General features: G+C 41.6%; 1 protein-coding gene across 9 annotated transcripts in view; it reads right to left on the bottom strand.

Moving 5' to 3' along the window:
* The window catches only part of HERC1 (HECT and RLD domain containing E3 ubiquitin protein ligase family member 1), a 252,265-nt gene that overhangs the window by 210,719 nt on the left and 20,117 nt on the right, over positions 1-21,429 (bottom strand). For 8 of the 9 annotated variants that reach the window (XM_027765801.1, XM_027765792.1, XM_027765774.1 and 5 more), the window contains exon 2: positions 20,651-20,743. The exons of the other annotated variant lie outside the window; for it this stretch is intronic. The gene's annotated coding sequence lies outside the window, so the exon portion shown is untranslated. The remainder of the gene's footprint in view (positions 1-20,650; positions 20,744-21,429) is intronic. 9 annotated transcript variants of the gene reach the window in all.

The following is a 21,429-nucleotide window of genomic DNA, read 5'->3' as shown; positions in this document are numbered from 1 at the left end:
AGGGCCTTTCACAATTTGAAAAACAGTGCTTTCTAATCCTCTAATAGGATATCTCTTGCTCTGAACTATAATTATGTAGGATATTTTTTAACCGCTCTAATAGATAAAACACTTTTCACTGATAGCGACCTCATCTAATGCAATTTTAATTCCCTTGGGTAAAACTTACAACATCAGAGTTTGTTAGCTAATTAATTGCAACTACATTCTACCTTTAAATAATTCTGTCTATCAAAGAGGTATTAATGTCAGCTTTTTCCAAATCCTAAGCATTTAGTAGGTACATGCTATCTCTTACTTCAGTAGCAGTAGACACAAAACATTTCGCCACCAGACTTGAGGGTTTCTCAATTCCAAACTCAAAGTAAAGAAGTCACAGCTGTTGTTATTTTGTTTTTGTTTTTCACATTTTGCTACAGTGCACATTTGCTTGCTGGAGAGAGACAGAGAATAAGAGCAGGAAAGTGAGAAAGTACCCCCTACAGGGGGTGGTCACGGTACAATCTCTTCTCCATCTCTCCCTCCTTTGGGGATTTTGGGCACACACACACAAACACACTCAGCACAGTTTCAAGCCCCTGAGTCTGGACTCGAACCGCAAATTTGGCTATGTAGGATCTAGCTCCCTTACCACCATTCCACACCTAGCCTAATAATTTACTTTCTTAAATTGACATATTTTGTTGGTATTAGCTCTGAGCTTGATCTTCAAGGCAAGTTTCAGAACTAGGTCATAACTGCACATTTAATTTTCAGACAAGTTAATTACAAATCAGTCACTCAATGACATGGATTTGTACAACAAAATTATAAACCATATAATCTAGCAAAGTCACTACTTATTTCTTTCATCAGTTCAGTTCTGATACATAAGTCTTCAATAAACAGTAGCTATAGTCATTATCACTACCCCAACACATATGTAGTTTAAAGCCGCCGGGTCTGGGACTCGAACCACGGTCGACTACATGGGAGTCCAGCAACATAGCCATTATGCAAACTGCTGGTCCTGAGATCTGTGAATTTCTGTGAGCAGGTTTAGGAGCCATTCCTCAGTCAGGCTCAAGATCCTATAAAGCCAAGGCACAAATCAGTGGCCACTGAGATAAAAAAAAGTTAGGCCATTGATACAAAGAGCAAGAGTTTCCAGAAGCAGCTGGCCATCCCAAGCTTAGAAAACCCTAAGTTATCAAAAAACCAACTAGCAGGGCTGGCAGGTGACATGGTGGTTGGGGTATTGGACTCCCACATGGCCAAACGTGGCTCAAGTCCTGGACTTGACAGCTTGCTTTCTCATTTCCCCTCTCTCTCTGTCTCTCTTTGGTCAAATTAAAAAATGATAACAGTGGGACCAGCATATGTCATAATGGTTATGTTGCTGGACTCCCCCTGACTGTGGTTCAGGTTCCAGACCTGGAGGCTTAAAACTCATGCAGGATGTGTGTACATGCATGTTCAAAATTCCAAGGGGAGAATGGAGAAGAAGGGATTGTGGCATAGCCATCCCTCCTTGGGAGGTGATTTCTTGCTTCCTGTCTCTCCGGTGAGCACACATGCCCTATAGCAAAAAAAAAAAAAATCTCAATAATAATAACACTAAAATAATTATTTAGGGAACCAGCAGTTAGCGTAATGGCTATGTTGCTGGACTCCCACGTAGTCAACCGCGGTTTGCGTCCTGGACCCGGTGGCTTAAAACTCATGCCAGGCATGTGTGCGTGCATGCCCAAGATCCCGAGAGGAGAATGGAGGAGAAGGAATTGCGGCGTGACCATCCCCCCTGGGGGGTGATTTCTTGCTTTCTGTCTCTATGTCTCTCTCTCTCTGTCTGGAGAGCGCACGCGCCCTATAGCGAAAAAATCTCTCCAAAAAATTTAAAAAAATAATTATTAAAAAAAAAAAAGAATTAGTAACACAGTACAACAGTGGCGGTCAGTAACATCTGCTGGTTTGAAACAAACTCACCAAAGAAAACTATTAATAATGCTCTATCTTTTTCCCAGTTACCTGCTAATCCATACTACTCTGTGGCTGGTCTGTTTCTACTGCTGTAGGAAAGGTCTGTTTTTATCTTGGAACTTTCACATAACTAGCAAGAATACTTTTACATGTATGTATCAACCCCTCAGCAATTCTCAAATTTACCCATATTATTTTATTTAACTTTATTTATTTAGAGACAGACAGAGAGAGAGAGAGGAAGACAGAGAGAGAAAGTGAGAAAGCAAGCCGCCAGGTCTGTGACTCAACCGCGGTCGGCCAAATGGGAGTCCAGTGCCCTTAACCACCATGCCACCTGCTGGTCCTTCTATCCATGTATCCCAGGATGCTTTTGCAAGCCACAATCATCTCTCATCTGGACCAACGCAATAATCGCCTAAATGAACGCTTGATCTTCCCCTATACCTCCTTAGCCATGGTAGTTTTTAAAAAGCAAACCTGTGGCTCTGTCTGCTTTAAAATCCTTTCAAATATCATCTATGATTTACTTCAAAATGATACAAGAGACACGAAAAGTAGACAGCGGTATAAATGAAATAAAAGTGGCCTTGAACTGATAACTGTTGAAACTAGGTGAGGGGAGATATTTCCTCCACTTATGCACATATTTAATATCTTTCTAGAACAAGAAATAATGCCTGTATCATGAGGGGAAAAAAGTTTAATTATTTTCAGAAGCTTTTCCAGTTAAAGAGCAGAATCCCTCCTCTAACTGAAGAGCCAAGAACTGACCTCTCCTGGTCGCTCTCTGTTCTGTCTGCACCTGTGATCCTCAGCTCCTAGAAGGCACGATGTTCCTTGTACAATATGTCAGGACCTTTACTCGTGCAGTTCCCTCCACCTACAGCCTGCCTTCTCCATCCCACTCTCTTTCATGCAGTGTCTCCACACCAGCTCTCAGCCTAAACAGCCCAGTGCCAGAGACATCAGGGACTCAGCAACAGCATCACTAGGTGAATTCAATGTCACATCCTCACCAGGTCTCTCTTTTAAAAGGCTCACACAGCACCTTGCAGGAGAGAGTCTCTGATAAGCATTTCTAAAAACCCTTGGGGTTTTCTGGGTGACAAAGGTCATAGGAGCATCTTTTGGTATTCATCTTTTGGTATTTAACAAGCCCCTTTTAATCATACCTGAAATTATGCTAATAGGCAACTCCTGGTGGGCTCCTGGATAGTTTCAGGATGGAGGCTGGTTGCTGGAGGAACCAACCCAAGTGGAGAGAGAGCTGGAACTTTGAGCCCTATCTCCAGACTCCCGGAGAGAGGAGAGGGGCTGGAGACTAAGCTAATCACCAACAGTCAGTGATTTAATCAGCCAGGACTATGTGATGGCTCTTCATAAAAACTTGTAGACAGTGTTTCAGGAGCTTCCAGACTGGGGAACGCATTGAGGTGGGGGCTGGGAGGTAAGGCCTGACGAGGACAAAGAAACTCTTCACCTCCTTCCCCTCCATGTTGCCCTATGCATCTCTTCCATTTTCGTACTAGCTGTTCCTGAGTTATATCCTGACCACACAATTACATATGACCAAACATATGTGGTCATGCCACAATCCCTTCTCCCTTGAACATGTACACATATATGTATTTTTCACCCAGTGTATTTTTCAAGCCACTGTGTCCTGGATTCAAAGCATATGAGCAGCCATGTGGGACTGAGCGACCTTAACCATCATGCTACCAGCTGCCACAAAAAAATCTAAAATTTTTTGGGACCAGCAGTTAGCATAATGGCTATGTCACTGAGCTCCCATGTAGCTGACTGCGGTTCGAGTCCCAGAACTGGTGGCTTAAACTCACTCCAGGCACGTGTGCATGCATGCCCAAGATCCCAAGAGGAGAATGGAGGAGAAGGGATTGCGGCGTGGCCGTCCCCCCTGGGGGGTGATTTCTCACTTTCTATCTCACTGTCTCTCTGGCAAGCGCACGCGCCCTATAACAAAAAACCTCTCAAAAAAAAAAAAATCTAAAATTTTTTGAGAGCCAACATGACACCACCAGAGGAAAATTCCATACCTGATCTGATATAATGGGTCACAGACAAAACACTACAATACCAAAAAATATATATATAATTTTCTTCAATCTATGCATATAAGATGTATATGAAGCAAAAAAAAAAAAGATGTATATGAAGCATAAATAAGTTCTGTATTTATAACTTGGGTTCTAACCCCAAGATATCTCATTATGCATATGCAAATATTCCAAATTTTTTTTTATTTTTTTTTTTTGAGAAGTTTTCACTATAGGGCGTGTACGCTCGCCAGACAGAGAGAGATAGCGAGACAGCAAGCAAGAAATCACCCCCCAGGGGGGATGGTCACGCCGCCATCCCTTCTCCTCCATTCTCCTCTCGGGATCTTGGGCACGCACGCACACGCGCCCGGCGTGAGTTCAAAGCCACTGGGTCCGGGACGCGAACCACGGTCGACTACGTGGGAGTCCAGCAACATAGCCATTACGCTAACTGCTGGTTCCCCAAATATTCCAAATTTTAAAAAAAGAAAAACAAAACATTTTGTCTAAGGGATACTCAACCATTTCAGACACTTCCGGATCCCAGCCTCCCAAGGCTTTTACCTACCTCTCACATGCTAATGACTCCAGTCCAAATTTCTCTCTCAGGAGCTCCAGGCCTGAATAGCCACAGCTAACAATTGGATGTTTCAAATGAATCTCAAATTTGACATGTTTGAAACTGAACTCATTGTCTGTCACTCTCTCACACATCCTCCTCACAGAAGAAAGATTTCAATAAAGACACTTATCAAGGGCATTTCTGGAAGTACTGGGGGAAACCGATTTGCAAAATTCTGCAACTAAAACTTAAGCTGTTTCAGCTCTGCTCACTCCTGCCACAAGTATTTCTTTCTAGAGGGCTTCACCTGGCTGGCTCACTTTGGCACTGTTACTCATTAAGTCATACAAATTATCAATGTTTAGCTGCACAAAATTTTTTTTTTAATTTTTTTCCAATTTATTTGCATTCATTCACTGTACATCATTACAGCATACACAATGAGATTTTCCATCCAGAGTACACTGTATATTGTCTCAATCAAGCACATCAACAAACATGTTATTATTAGCAAATGATCTTCCATTTCTTGTTTTCTGTATGTTTTGCTTTTTCTCCCCCATCCTTGGTTCCCTCTCTTACCCTCTGCCACCTCCTGTTCTCCTCCCACACTGTCTCTGTTATCTATTTCTATACCATTTTCCCCCCACATTTTATTGAATCACCAAAGACCCTCATCAATCCAAATACCCTCCTAGCAAACACATGTGACACACACATTTCCATGAGCACAAGTCTAACTTTACGCATCCTATAAATTAGCACCTAACTGGGGCTGCATATCCTACTGCAGTCATTGAATAGATACATTTTGTTTTCCTGAAACTTTTTTTTGTAACTCAATTTACATTCCTTCCCTAGGCATCATCACAGCACACAAAATGCGATCTCCCATCCAGTACACACTGCATAGTGACTCAATCATGCACATTACAAAAAAAATAAATTTCCAATTCTAGTTGTTAGAATTATTTCCATCCCTCTTTCTGACCCTCTGTCCCTTCCCACCCTCCTCTCACACCACCTCCAGTGTCCAAAATTGTCCTCCATTCCCTTCCCACCCACATTGCATTGATCACACAATTTCCTACATAACCTGACTACTTACAAAGGTGAGTTCCCTTGTTACTACTAAGAAAACCAGTTTTAACTTAAATCAAAGAACCGCCAAGGAACTTTGCTTAAAGCCCGGAAACAGGTTAGGATTCTGTTTAGCTGCACAAAATTGAACACCTGATAAAAAGAAGCAAGCTTTGTCGTTATCGCTATTTAAAAAGGAAGGACACATAGAAAAGGAGAAGACTTGCTGAGTTTGCTGGCAAACTGTGCTGCTACACCAATAATGAGAACTCAAAGAAACCAGGAAGCAGACATGCTTACTCAGCCAGTAAAGAACTATAGACAAAATTGAATCAAACGGGTTTTCATTTGTATTCTAGAACCACCAATTCACGATCCTGATGAACCAGCTATACACTGGCAAAGGGAAAAAAACTGCTGTTATTTTTAAAATTCATAATACTGATTTGCATCACTAAAAGCCAATATTTTCCCCTATTGATCTAATGTACAAAGTCAAACTTAATTGCATATGTAAATTACAAATTTACCAGTGAAAAGTAGGGTTATAAAATTACCAACAAACTAGGGGGGAAATAGCACTGCCAATATATATCTATCCCTTCCTTCCTCCCTCCCTTCAAGGTTTCTGCCATAAGGCACATGTGCTCCCCAGAGAAACAGTGAAAGAGAGAACTCATCTGCCCCCGCCCCAGAGGAGACACCCCACTACAATCCCTCCTCTAGTCTCGTTTAGGGTTTGGGGCATGTACACACACGTGCAGGTGTGATTTTTTTTTCCTGGTCTAGGACTTGAACCACAGTCAGCCATAGGAAGTCCAGTGCCTTAACCGCCATGCCACCTGCTGGTCCCCACTACTATCTTTCTAAAACTGAAATAAATGAGAGAAGCTGAAAGATTTGAGCAGAGGAATTCCCACAAATGAATTTTTTTTTTTTTTTGAGGGGAGAGGTTTTTCCCATAGGGCACGTGCGCTCACCAGAAAGAGAGAGACAAAGTGAGATATCACCCCCCAGGAGGATGGCCATGCCAAAATCTCTTCTCCATTCTCCTCTCGGGATCTTGGGCACACATGCACAGGTGCCTGGCATGAGTTTAACTTACTGGGTCCGGAACTTGAACCTCGGTCAACTACATGGGAGTTCAGCAACATAGCCATTATGCCAACTGCCGATCTCAACCCACAAATGAATTCTTACAATAGTTTCTACAAGCAAATTTATCAACTTCTGAAGCTTTCTTCCTAGCACTCTCTAAGTGAACAAAACAATAATAGCAACTAACACTCACTGAGCACTTTCTATGCGTAGGAAGGACTGTGCAAGCCCTTTAAGCATATTACCATACTTAATCTTCTGAACAATCCACAAAGTAAATACTCTTATTCTCCCTATTTGCCAGGAAAGAAAACAGAGTTACAGAGAGGCTAAATATTGGGTTACTGGCAAAGTCATGACACATTTTTGCATAGAAAAATACATCATGACTTTCCCGATGACCTAATAGTTTGCTCAAGGTTATACTGCCAGTAATTGGTACAGTAATGATTAAAACCGACGAGTATGACATCTGACTTAATTAATTATGCATAATCTTATCATGGTAGTTACATGTGTCTAATATCACTCAAAATTTTTAAAAATTATTGGGTCATCGAGAAAGTCATAATGCGTTCTTGCAAAGAAAAACAGAAAAATACGTCATGACATTCCCAAGAACTAACAGAAAATTTGGGCCAGTCCCATAGTTCAGCAATTAAGGGAGCCCCAACCCACATGGCCAACTACAGTTCAAATCCTGGCCCCCATGACATGAAAAATACACGGGCACATGTATGAGCATGGCCAAAGTCCTGACAAGAAGGAAGAACAGGAGAAAAGGATCACAGAGTGGCCACATTCCACTGGGGGATGCTTTTCTCCCTCTGTCTGTGTCTCTCTTTCTCTCTGGCAAATGCACGTGACCTCTGGCAATAAAATAAATTTAGGAACCTCAGAATTTTTCAATAAATCAACTACCAATTCAGTTCACCTTGCAGTCCTATGAGGTTGCTATGATAAAATACATTCCTCCTCTCCATTCTCTCAAGATCCTTAAATGATCTCAGTCAGGTAACTAACAAAACAAAGCAAAACACTTTTCACAGTCTTCATCAGAAACTTACAGGCAGGGCAGAAATGCAAAGAATTAAGAAGGGCAAATAATTCTGATAAAGAACAAATTTAGAGAACTTCTATGATCTGACTTTGAGGCTTATTGTAAAGCTACAGTAATCAAGACATGTGGTACTGGCATGAAGATAGTGGTATCTGCATCAAGATAAGATAAAAAGAACAGAACTGAGAGTCCAGAAACAGACCCGTACATATATGGACAACTGGTTTTAAACTACGGTGCCAAGACAGTTTAATGGAGAAAAGATAATCTTCTCAACAATCTTCTCAACAAAGGTGCTGGAAGAACTCCATATGCACATGGAACAAAATGAACTTGACCCTAATTCCATGCCAAATACACAAAATCAACTCAAACTGGTTCACAGACCTAAATGTAAGAGCTAAAACTAAGAAAACTCTAGCAGTAAACAGGATAAAATCTTAGCAACCCGGGGTTAGGTAAGACTTTTAAAAGAGGACACGAAAAAATTAAGAAACTGAACTTGATCCAAATTTAAAACTTTTGTCCTTAAAAAAATACAATTATTGGGTCATCGAGAAAGTCATAATGCGTTCTTGCAAAGAAAAACAGAAAAATACGTCATGACATTCCCAAGAACTAACAGAAAATTTGGGCCAGCCCCATAGTTCAGCAATTAAGGGAGCCCCAACCCACATGGCCAACTACAGTTCAAATCCTGGCCCCCGTGACATGAAAAATACACGGGCACATGTATGAGCATGGCCAAAGTCCTGACAAGAAGGAAGAACAGGAGAAAAGGATCACAGAGTGGCCACATTCCACTGGGGGATGCTTTTCTCCCTCTGTCTGTGTCTCTCTTTCTCTCTGGCAAATGCACGTGACCTCTGGCAATAAAATAAATTTAGGAACCTCAGAATTTTTCAATAAATCAACTACCAATTCAGTTCACCTTGCAGTCCTATGAGGTTGCTATGATAAAATACATTCCTCCTCTCCATTCTCTCAAGATCCTTAAATGATCTCAGTCAGGTAACTAACAAAACAAAGCAAAACACTTTTCACAGTCTTCATCAGAAACTTACAGGCAGGGCAGAAATGCAAAGAATTAAGAAGGGCAAATAATTCTGATAAAGAACAAATTTAGAGAACTTCTATGATCTGACTTTGAGGCTTATTGTAAAGCTACAGTAATCAAGACATGTGGTACTGGCATGAAGATAGTGGTATCTGCATCAAGATAAGATAAAAAGAACAGAACTGAGAGTCCAGAAACAGACCCGTACATATATGGACAACTGGTTTTAAACTACGGTGCCAAGACAGTTTAATGGAGAAAAGATAATCTTCTCAACAATCTTCTCAACAAAGGTGCTGGAAGAACTCCATATGCACATGGAACAAAATGAACTTGACCCTAATTCCATGCCAAATACACAAAATCAACTCAAACTGGTTCACAGACCTAAATGTAAGAGCTAAAACTAAGAAAACTCTAGCAGTAAACAGGATAAAATCTTAGCAACCCGGGGTTAGGTAAGACTTTTAAAAGAGGACACGAAAAAATTAAGAAACTGAACTTGATCCAAATTTAAAACTTTTGTCCTTAAAAAAATACCATTAAGGGAACCAGCAGTTAGCGTAATGGCTATGTCGCTGGACGCCCACGTAGTCGACCGTGGTTCGTGTCCCAGACCTGGTGGCTTAAAACTCACGCCAGGCGCGTGTGCGTGCGTGCCCAAGATCCCGAGAGGAGAATGGAGGAGAAGGGATTGCGGCGTGACCATCCTCCCTGGGGGGTGATTTCTCGCTTTCTATCTCTCTGTCTCTCTCTGTCTGTCTGGCGAGCGCACACGCCCTACAGTGAAAATCTCTCCAAAAAAAAAAAAAAAATACCATTAAGAAAATGAAAAAGGCAGGCTCCAAACTTAAAGTATTTATAAAATAAGTGCCAATATATAACTTGCATCAAGAATATATAAAAAGACCCCTTCAACTCAGTAATAAGAAAACTCAACTTTTAAAATAGGTGAAATAGTTGAACAGACACTTAACCAAAGACATATAAGTGGACAAACAAACACATAAAAAGATACTCAACACCATTAGCCACTAGAAAATGCAAACTCAAACCACAATAGGAGGGGACCAGCAGACGGCATAATGGTTACATTGCTGGACTCCCACAGGGTCAACCTTGGTTCAAGTCCTGGACCCAGCAGCTTAAAACACCAGGTATATGTGTGGGGGTGCCCAAAATACTGAGAAGAGAATGGAGGAGAAGGGATTGAGGCATGGCCATCCCTCCTAGGGGCATGATTTCTCACTTTCTGTCTCTCTTTCTCTCTTTCTGTCTCTCTGGCAAGCACACAAGCCCTGTAGCAAAAATCTCTCTAAAAAAAAACACAACACCACAATAGGATACAATTTACTACAACCCACTAAATGGCTAACTTTAAAGACAGAGACAGTACCAACTATTGGTAAGGATGTGAAGCTATAGACAAATTTTACTGTTTTTAATTATTTAATTCCAGTGTTAAGTATTCCAAACAATGGCAGCTATCAAATTTGAAAGTCTTTTTAGAATATCAATGTATTTTTTAATAAAAGAATCTCTGGAAACAGAAGTGTAAAACGAGTTAAGTTATCCATTTGGCAAGTTCAGTGACCTGTTATGCTGATAGACGCAATTCATCCAGACATGCAGACAGCGTGTCCCTGTGTCAGCACACGCATGGTCCCTCACTTTACAGCTGACCGTGGCAGTGACCCGGACACTAGCCTTCAGCCACATTAGATCTTCTAGAGGACTGCAGAAGTCAGTGATCCTCATCACATCTGTACAAAACCCCTCCTTCTACAGATCCATCAATCCGCTAGTACCTAAAGGACAGTCCCCACCAGGACGATCGTAACACTTTAGTAAATTTATACTCACTGAACTCCCAATGATACATCCCATTTACACTTCAAGAATACATTCTTCTCTTTTTTTTTTAATTTTTTTTTTTTTTGGAGAGATTTTTGCTATAGGGTATGTGTACTTGCTGGAGAGATGGAGAGAAACAGAGAGCTAGAAAGTGAGAAATCACCCCCTCGGGGGGATGGCCATGCCGGAATCCCTTCTCCTTCATTCTCCTCTCAGGATTTTGGGCATGCGTGCGTGCGCACACACACACACACACACACACACACACACACACACACGGCGTGAATTTCAAGCCTCCGGGTCCAGGATTCAAACTGTGGTCAATTATGTGGGAATCAGCACCTTAACCACCACACCATCTGCTGGCCCCCAAGAATGCCTTCTTACGGACCTCCCTAAAATAAAAATTTTTAAAATGGAGAAATAGCAAAAACATAGGAAGCAGATACCATGGCTACATCCTCACACAACTACAGGCTATTAATAAGGAAATGATTTGGGGGAGAAAAACATAAAATTAAAAAGATTATTTAAAAGGCTTAAAGATACCAAAAGAATTAGTGGGATAAGAGGCCATGAAACACTAACTGATAGTCCTTTTAACCTCTTCATAGAAAATAAGCAAGTGAATCAAAGGGATGAACACCAGCACACTCATTAATGAACTAAGGGCAAGTCTATTTGCATGCTTTTTGAAAATGTGAACTTTTATGTGCATTTTAACAAGGGTATTCTGACTTACCACTATGAAGAATTTGACAAGAATGTAAAAGCTATCCATAGTGGGAGGTCTACTACATACAAAGCACAGTGCACACAAAGGACTCACACCTCAGATGTGCTGAGGGTAATAAGCAATTGTACTTCAACATGACTGTGTTCTGTAACAAAGTTACAGAGTAGGAGCTACGATAATACTAAGGGAAGGGAATGAAGAAAAGCACTAAATGGCCACAGACCTAAGAGACCAAACTGTGAGTTGAAGAACTGAAGGTCTAAAATAAAAGAGCAACAATATATTGGGTTGCAGAGAGGTGAGTTTTAAGGATATTTAGAAGGTATGCTCAACAGAAACAAAGTTTAATCAACATCTTCATATTGCATTTTTAATCAAGAAACAAAGTTTCACTTACACTAAGAAACAACCTATTCATCACAGTCTTCTTTAGAGTAGCAAAAAAAAAAAAAAAAAAAAAACTGAAAAAGAAAAGGGAAACAATTTTAAAATCTAAAGTTCACCAATACGAAAGCTGGTTAAATAAATTATACACATATACTGGAATTCAAGGCAGTCATCAAAATGAATAAAGGGCCATAGGCTAGGTTAATGGAACCGGATCCCATCTGGCCAACTGCAGTTCAAGTCCCAGCACTGGAGACTTGAAAAAATGTGCCAAATGGGGTCAGCAGGTGGCATAGTGGCTACGGCGCTGGACTCCCACCCCTTATTAGCCACAGTTCAAATCCCCAGACCCAGCAGCTTAAAACTCACACTGAGCACATGTGTATGCATGGCCAAAATCCAGAAAGAAGGGATTGCGGTGTAGCCATCCCCTTTGTAGGAGTATGATTTCTGGCTTTCTGTCTCTGGCCATCATATGCACTCTATAGCAAAAAAAAAAAAATTTTTTTTGAGAGGTTTTCACTATAGGGCGCGTGCACTCGCCAGACAGACAGAGAGAGACATAGAGACAGAAAGCGAGAAATCATCCCCGCCAAAATCCAGAAAGAAGGGATTGCGGTGTAGCCATCCCCTTTGTAGGAGTATGATTTCTGGCTTTCTGTCTCTGGCCATCATATGCACTCTATAGCAAAAAAAAAAAAATTTTTTTTGAGAGGTTTTCACTATAGGGCGCGTGCACTCGCCAGACAGACAGAGAGAGACATAGAGACAGAAAGCGAGAAATCATCCCCCAGGGAGGATGGTCACGCCGCAGTCCCTTCTCCTCCATTCTCCTCTCGGGATCTTGGGCACGCACGCACACGTGCCCGGCGTGAGTTTTAAGCCACCGGGTCTGGGACGTGAACCGCGGTCAACTACGTGGGAGTCCAGCGACATAGCCATTACGCTAACTGCTGGTTCCCTACAGCAAAATTTTTTTAAAATAAATAAAATAAAAGTAAACCAGAAAAAAGAAAAACATGCCACATACATTCTCCCTCCCCCTTTCTGTCTTTCCATCTTCCTCTGGAAGCGTAGGCACTCTCAGACAATTAAAAGTAGGATGAAATAAAATCCATCATCTAAAAATAGATGAATGAGCGAAATCCACATAAAATTATCTGGAATGTATTAAATTAGAATGGCGGGACCAGCAGATGGTAAAATGGTTATGTCACTGGACTCCCATGTAGTTGACTGTGGTTCAAGTCCCAGATCTGGCAGCTTAAAACTCATGCCGGGTACATGTGTGTGTGTGTGTGCCTGAAATCCTTAGAGGAGAATAGAAGAGAAGAGATTGCAGCATAGCCATGCCCCAGGGAGGTGATTTCTCACTTTGTGTCTCTCTCTGGCGAGCACATGTGCTCTACAGCAAAAATCTCGCTCTAAAAAAAAAAAAAAAAACAAATAAATTGGAATGATAGTTGTGGAATATGAAGTTAAAAATACAGTAAGAGGTAGACCAAGCAAAGTATTGAAAGCAGAAACTCAAACTAATATGTGCATACCAATGTTCATAGCAGCATTATTCACAAAAGGTAGAAGTAAGAAACAACCCATGTGGCTACTGACAGAGAACAGAAACAAAATGTGGTATAGCCACATGGTGGAATATTACTCAGCATAAAAGGATTATTGTGAGCTGGTCCCATTGCATTATAGTTGAGTGCTATGCAGAGGGAGCCAGATTTCACGTGGTCGACCATGGTTCAAATTCTTTTTCCCAGCAACCTGAAAATCATGCCCAGGATCCTGACAGGTCAGGAAATGGAAGTAAAAAGAACTATAGTTAGTCAGGCCCTACTGGATTCTCTTTCCCTTCTTTCCCTCTCTCACATCCTGTGGTAAAAATAAATAAACAAATAAAATTTTGCTATGTGGTACGATATGGATGTACCTTGAAAGCATTGTGCTTCATGAAATAAGCCATCTGTGTAATAAATAAATAAATAGGTAGGTAGGTAGATAGATACATAGGTAGGTGGGTGGGTGGGTAGGTAGATATATAGATAGATAGATAGATAGATAGATAGATAGATAGATAGATAGATAGATAGATAGATAAAAGGGGCATATACATATGAATGCGTGATGTTGGGCCTCCTAAAATGATACCCCAAAGCAAAGGCCTCAGAAGCAAGGTTTCTCTTGGACCTTCTGGCCTCCTGTCTCTCAGTCTTCATTCTCCCCTGACACTAGCAGTAGAAAGTAGACTCTCTCTTCCCCACAGAGAGACCAAAAAGAATGTTAACAGGCAGGCCTTGCTGGATTTCCCCTCTCAAACCATTAGTATCAGATCATACCCTTAGTGTCCAATCGTGTTTCTTTTTTCTTTTTTTATTTCCTAGAGGGCATGTGCACTTACCAGAGAGAGATACAGAGACAGAGAAAGAGGGAGAAAGCATCCCCTAATGGGGCATGGTCACACCACAGTCCCTTCTCTTCCACAGAGATGGAGATCTTGTTGAGATTTGAGCAACACAAGCACATGCACCCAGAGTGTTTTTCAAGTCACTCGGACCAGGATTCAAATCACATGACTGACCATGTGGGATCTGGCTCCCTTAACCACCAGGCCACAGGGCCAGCCGTCCAATCATATTTCTACATGATGATCCATGCTTCATCAAACCTAAGCATAAATATGAATAGTTCATGGCCCAGTTGTGGTGCCACAAGCAGGAGGGTGCCACTATGCAGTAGCTGAGGCTACATGGGAGGCCCAAGTTTGGTTCTCTTCTTCTTCTTTTTTTTTTATTTGAGCAGAGCAGGACAGAATGAGAGAGAGAGAGAGAAAGAGAGAGAAAGCTGCCAGGTCTGGGACTCAAATCGTGGCCAGCCATGTGGGAGTCCAGCGCCCCCATCCACCGCACCACCTGCTGCCCCCCCAAGTTTGGTTCTCAGATCAACCTAAACAGGCTTGGTATGGTGGCCCACACCTGTGGTCCTAGTTGACTGGGAGGCTGGGGAAGGGAACAAAAATACTTCTCGCCTACCCCTGGCATGGATGCTTGTGTGCTCTCTCTCTCTTTCTCTCTCCTACTTACAATTTTTTAAAAAAGGAAGTAACGATTCTTTAAAAAAAAAAAGGGGGGGGGGTGCTGGACAGAGCACAGCTGTAAAACATGGTGCTCTACAAGGCAATCCCATGTGGGAGATGGGATGGTCTCTGGTTCAAGTTTAGAGATTTCCCTGAGTATGCCACGGAATGTGCCTGTGCATGGTCCAGAGTAAGCCAAGGACTGGAGGGAGGGAGGGTATCACAGTGTCCAGACTTTGTTGTTGGTTGTCTCTCACTCTCGGAATAAAGAAACTTTTAAAAAAATGCATAGGTAGGGACCAGCAGTTGGCGTAATGGCTATGTCGCTGGACTCCCACGTAGTCGAGCGTGGTTTATGTCCCAGACCCAGTGGCTTAAAACTCATGCCGGGCACGTGTGCGTGTGTGCCCAAGATCCCGAGAGGAGAACGGAGGAGAGAGGATTGCGGTGTGGCCATGCCCCCTGGGGGTGATTTCTCGCTTTCTGTCTCCCTGTCTCTCTGTCTGTCTGGCAAGCGCACATGCCCTATAGCAAAAACCTCTCCAAAAAAAAAAAAAAAACGCATAGGTCATCCTGGGCTTTGGTGGGCTCTGTGTTCAGTCCCTGATCATATAATCTTAAAGAAACAAGGAGCAAATTCAGATTGTAGAACATACTATAAGATAACTAGCCTAGACTCATCAATCAAATTATGTCATCTTTTTATAAAAGGGGGTAATCAAGATTTAAGAGATATAGAAATCAAAGTATTATATGAACATGATTGGAGCTAGGACCAGGGAAAAACTATAGGGCCCAGCTGCATTGGTGCAAGTAGCAAAGTACTGACCTGCAGCTCTGGAAGCCACATGGCAGACCACAGGTTCAGATCCCAAGCTGACCTGAAATGCATCCAATACACTTACATTTAAGATCCTGAGTAGCTAAAGGGGCTGAGGGAGGGGGCTCATGGTGTAACAAGAACTGTCAGGGGGAGGGGAGTGTTTTTTCCTTAAAGAAAAAAAATCTTTAAAAAAAACACATAAATACGGGAAACAAGAAAAATTTAAACACAAACATTGTACATGAGGTAATAATGAATTAATGAAATTTCCTTAAGATGTGATAAAGATATGGCTGTAATAGAGAAGGTCCTTATTTCTTTCAGAGGTGCATCACAAAATACCAGAGGAGTATGGGGAGCTACGTGATAACAATTCACTCTGACTTATGGTTAAATGTGTGCATTTAGAGAAGAGAAAAAGCAATTGCAGCAAAATGATACAAGGTGGGAATCTAAGTGAAAAGTCTACGGATGTTCACTGTACTAGTTTTCAACTTTTTTCTTTTTATTTATTTATTTTTTTAGATTCTTGCCAGGAGGCACGTGCCAGAGAGAGGAAAAGTGAGAAATCACTCCCCAAGGGAGATGGCCACACCAAAAAGCCCTTCTCCATTCTCCTCCTGGGATTTCAGGCACACACACACATGTACACCCAGTGTGATGTTCAAGCCTCCAGGTCCAGAACTCGAACCAGGGTCAGCCAAGTGGGAATCCAGCACCTTATCCACCATGCCACTTGCTAGTCCTCAGTCTTCAATTTTTCTATAAATATGACAAATTTCCAAAATCAATATTTGAAGAGGAGGGTAGAAACAAATGAATTGGCACAGCTGAGCTCCAATGATATAAAGAAGAAAGAGGGGAAAAGACAATCTTTTATAATAAAACTACATATAGGACTTAAAATAAGTATGGTTTCCCACTATCTGGCATTTTCTTCCTGATGGAGCATATGTAATAAAATCATTTATTCCCAGGAGTATCTGTATTAAGCAAATCTCACTTTTAATTTTCTTTGACATAATCATTTTCCTTTAAGTAATTACAGTGATACCATCTCTATAAATTCAGAGCGAGGTTTGTAAATCTCACTCAAAAATGAGATAGCTGGTAGAAAAATACCATTTCCATAAATGTTAGATAAAAGCCAGACGGCAAGATGACAAGTTTACTTTGTGCAAACTACACAGTTGGAAGCCAAAGGGCAGGCAATTGCTTCGTTCACTAAAAATGATGGAAGGCAGAACTTGCTGTCTCGTAAATCTTCAGCCCACATCTTTTTTATTTTAAATTTTATAAATTCCTACATCAGAAAACATCTAGGCGAATCTCCATTGTAACACGACCGGAGATAAATAATAGCAGAGAAAATCTAAATGGCAACACCGATTCAGAAATGTGTACGTGTTTCACCCTCTATGAATCTGTCTAGTGTCTCAAACATTCACTTTTAAATAATGAAGTGACACATGAAAACCTGACTCGGGAGGAAATGGCAAATTTTCCTTGTTTCCTCTTTTATTTATTTATTTTTTTTAATTTAAATTGGTATAGGGTGCATGTACTTGCAAGAGAGAGAAGTGGGAGTGGGTGGCTCCAGGAAAGTGAGAAAGCATCACCAGCAGGGGATGGTCATGCCAAAATCCTTTCTCCTTTTGGGATTCTGGGCACACATCCACATGTGCCTGGCATGATTTTTTTTTTTTTTGGAGAGATTTTCACTGTAGGGCGCGTGCGCTCGCCAGACAGACAGAGAGAGACATAGAGACAGAAAGCGAGAAATCACCCCCCAGAGGGGATGGTCACGCCGCAATCCCTTCTCCTCCATTCTCCTCTCGGGATCTTGGGCACGCACGCACACGTGCCCGGCGTGAGTTTTAAGCCACCGGGTCCGGGACGCGAACCGCGGTCGACTACGTGGGAGTCCAGCGACATAGCCATTACGCCAACTGCTGGTTCCCAGCCTGGCATGATTTTTAAGCCACTAGGTCTGGGACTCAAAAGCATGGTCAGTTATGTGGGATCCAGTGCCTTAAAAGCTATGCCATCAGCTGGTCCTGTTTCCACTTCTTGAAGTCATCGGACTCCCTCATGAAAATCTCTCAGGTTGAAGGAAATTTGAAAATTTCCCTGTAGAACTGCTCAAGCTGTATGTTTATTATATGTACACCTTGATGACTGTATACACTTATACTTTGATAATTTTTAAAAACATTTTAATGAAATAAATATGTAGGTAAAATTTTAACAAAATACTTGCAGGATTTATATGCTGAAAATTACAAGACACTAATGAAAAGAAATCAAAGACCATCTACACGAATAGAGAGACCTGCAACATTCCTCTTAGATTGTAAAACTAAGTATTATAAAAATGTCAATTCTTTCCCAAACTGACCTAATGTAATACCTATAAAAACCCCAGAAAGACTTTTTGTAGCAATAAACAAGTTTACTTTAAAATTTGTATAGCAAGCTAGCAGGTGGCATGGAGGTTATGGCACTGGATCCCACAAGGCTGACAGCATGGTTCCAGTCCCAGACCTGGCAGTCTGAATATCATGCTGGGTACATGTGCATGCTTGCCCAGGAGGAGAAGAAACTGTGGCCTCATTTCTCACTTTCTGTCTCTCTGGTAAGCAAGCCTCATTTCTCACTTTCTGTCTCTCTCTCTCTGGTAAGCATGCATGTCCTATAGCCCCTCCCCCCAAAAAAAACACTAAAATTAACATTTATCTAGCAAGACAAAGGAGCTAGAATAGCTAAAAACATAAATCTTACTGCCAACTTAAAACCAACAGGAAATATTGAGATATATAAATAAAACGCAGCCCAAACCTCAAAAAGAAAAATATTTTTAACATATAAGACCATTCCAAAAATCTGCATAGGCAAAGAGAATGATTAACAAAGCAAATTATAGGGACCAGTAGGTGGCATGGTGGTTAAGGGACTGGACTCGCATATTGCTGACCATGTTTCAGGTCTCAGAACTGGTAACTTAAAATTAAAGTCAGGCACATGTGCATGTATGCCCTACATCCCAAGAGGAGAATGGAGAAGAGACTGCAGCATGGCACCCACCACCAGGTGATGACTTCTCACTCCCCCTCTCTCACTGTCTCTCTGTGTCTATAGCAAATGCATGTGCCTATGGCAAAACCTTAAAAGAAAAATCAAATTACTAGATGTCATCAATAAATTAGGAAGCAAGATTTGCTCTAATAACCTATGGGTAGTTTCCTGAGAATTCACTTGGAAATTTCATTGTGAAATTGAAAAATTCCATTTTACAACACAACAGGCTCCCTTCCCCTCCCCACCACCCCAACAAGCACTGATAATCAGAGATGGTTACACATATACCCACACATTCAAAGAGCCCACAAAAGTCATACTTTTATTCTTCTTAATATTAATTTAAAAGGTCTAAATCACTTAATTTTTCATGTAGGGCAGCATGAAAAGAAGTTTTTTTTAATTTTTCCCTATCAAACTACAAAGCAGTTGATAATCCCTAAGTCTACCGAGAAATAGTAAAAACAAAGCTTTATACTACTCATGGCCTCCTCAACCTGTTCCCGAGCATGTCTGTTACCCACTCATGTGGTTTGTACTACCAGGTCAGCTAATGGCAGGGGAGGGATAAGGGGTAGTGCTACACATTACAGTTTGCCAGACATTAGTATTTTATGCCTGTTGACTCTACAGGTACGTTTTCACTGTGGTAGAGGGAAAAGAACAAATGTCTACCAATGTCCTCTTTTGACAATACAATATTTTAGGTTATAAAACAATACATGTAGAATTTCAAAAAATCTCTCTATATAAGCAGACAGATCTAAAAAAATCTAGAGAACTACATATCAGAATTTAACAGTGGTTACTCTGTATGACATGATTAGTTTTCACTTTTTCCTTTGTCTCTCCCTTCATGATCTAAAAATTATTTTCCATGCAAGCATATGTTATGTTTCACATTGAAAAGAGACTCATCCATCTGTTGTTGCTAGGGGCATATGCACTCACTTGCCAGAGAAAGGGGGAGAGAGGGAGAAATCACTCCTCCAACACACAAAAAAAGGTGCATAGTCATACCGCAATCCCTTCTCAAACTCTGTTTCTCCACCCTGTCAGGATTTGGGGAATGCATGTACACATACCTACTGTATTTATCAAGCTATCTGAACTGTAGTTGGTCATGTAGGATCTGGCTCCCTTAACCACTTGACTACAGGGCCAGCTCAGAAAGGAATATTTCCAATTTTCCCACAAGAAGTGAGGTGATCTGACGTAGAGAATATTAACTTTTATTAAGATGCAGAATAGGGGACCAGCAGTTAGCATAATGGCTATGTCGCTGGACTCCCACGTAGTCAACTGCAGTTCGCATCCCGGACCCGGTGGCTTAAAACTCATGCTGGGCGCGTGTGCGTGCATGCCCAAGATCCCAAGAGGAGAATGGAGGAGAAGGGACTGTGGCATGGCCATCCCCCCAGGGGGTGATTTCTCGGTTTCTGTCTCTCTGTCTCTCTCTGTCTGTCTGGCGAGTGCACGCGCCCTATGGCAAGAAACCTCTCCAAAAAAAAAAAAAAGATGCAGAATATTTAAATTCAAGAATAAGCTATCTGTGGAAAATATGGAACTCGCCTAATCTACCTTACAAAGTTCTTAAGAGGATCAAATGAGAACCCATGTGCAATGTACTAATGTGAGCCATGACTGTCACGGCAAGTTCACAAGCCAACTGTGCAACCTCACTTCATGTGTGAACGAGGAGGGCCCCATTAAGTCAGTGCCGATTCATTCCTAAATCTGACATTTTGGTATTAACAGTGTCCTCTTAACTCAGCTTTCCACCTGCATCTAATATACCTCCTCTGGAGGGATACCTTTTATGGGCAATGGTTCCCAGGTCTTCATGTTTTCTATCTTCACTAGGACATAGCCAACTCTCCGCATTCTTCTCTTATGAACCAGATTGCCTGAAAGTTAAAGAAAATATATCTGTTCCCTCAAGAAATACTTCAAATCCCCTCTTAATCTACTTTATCTTTCACACTCTCCACTTCCATCTCTTGCAGTACAGAGTCGTGGCTATGCACATGGATTCTGAAGCCAGGCTGTCAATGCTTAGATCTTGGCTCTGCTCTTCCATCAACATTGCAGTGTAACTTTGAACAATTTACTTAATCTCTCTGTGCCTGTTTCCTCATCCATAAAACAGGGATAACAACAGTATACACACTACAGAAGGCTGTGTACTGAAAACAGTGCCTGGATGTAGTAAATATAGTTCTGAAATCCTTTTCTAACACTGCTTCCCTACAAGTATAATGCTTATGAGCTAAGATAAACAGTGAGCCAACATTTATCTCTTGCTTTACTCTCACTGAAAAATGTCTTATTTACCTATCAAAAGTCTCCCGATCTCAGGACCTGCAGTTAGCGTAATGGCTATGTCGCTGGACTCCCACGTAGTAGACCACGGTTCGAGTACTGGACTCAATGGCTTAAAACTCACGCCGGGCACATGTGCGTACGTACCCAAGATCCTGAGAGGAGAATGGAGGAAAAGGGATTGCGGCGTGGCCATCCCCCCTGGGGGGTGATTTCTCGTTTTCTGTCTCTCTGTCTCTCTCTGGCGAGCGCACGCACCCTATAGCAAAAA

The sequence above is a fragment of the Tupaia chinensis genome, unplaced genomic scaffold, assembly GCF_000334495.1.
Source record: "Tupaia chinensis unplaced genomic scaffold, TupChi_1.0 Scaffold000063_1, whole genome shotgun sequence".
NCBI classification, from domain to species: Eukaryota; Metazoa; Chordata; class Mammalia; order Scandentia; family Tupaiidae; genus Tupaia; species Tupaia belangeri.
This window is presented reverse-complemented; position numbering and strand designations above follow the sequence as displayed.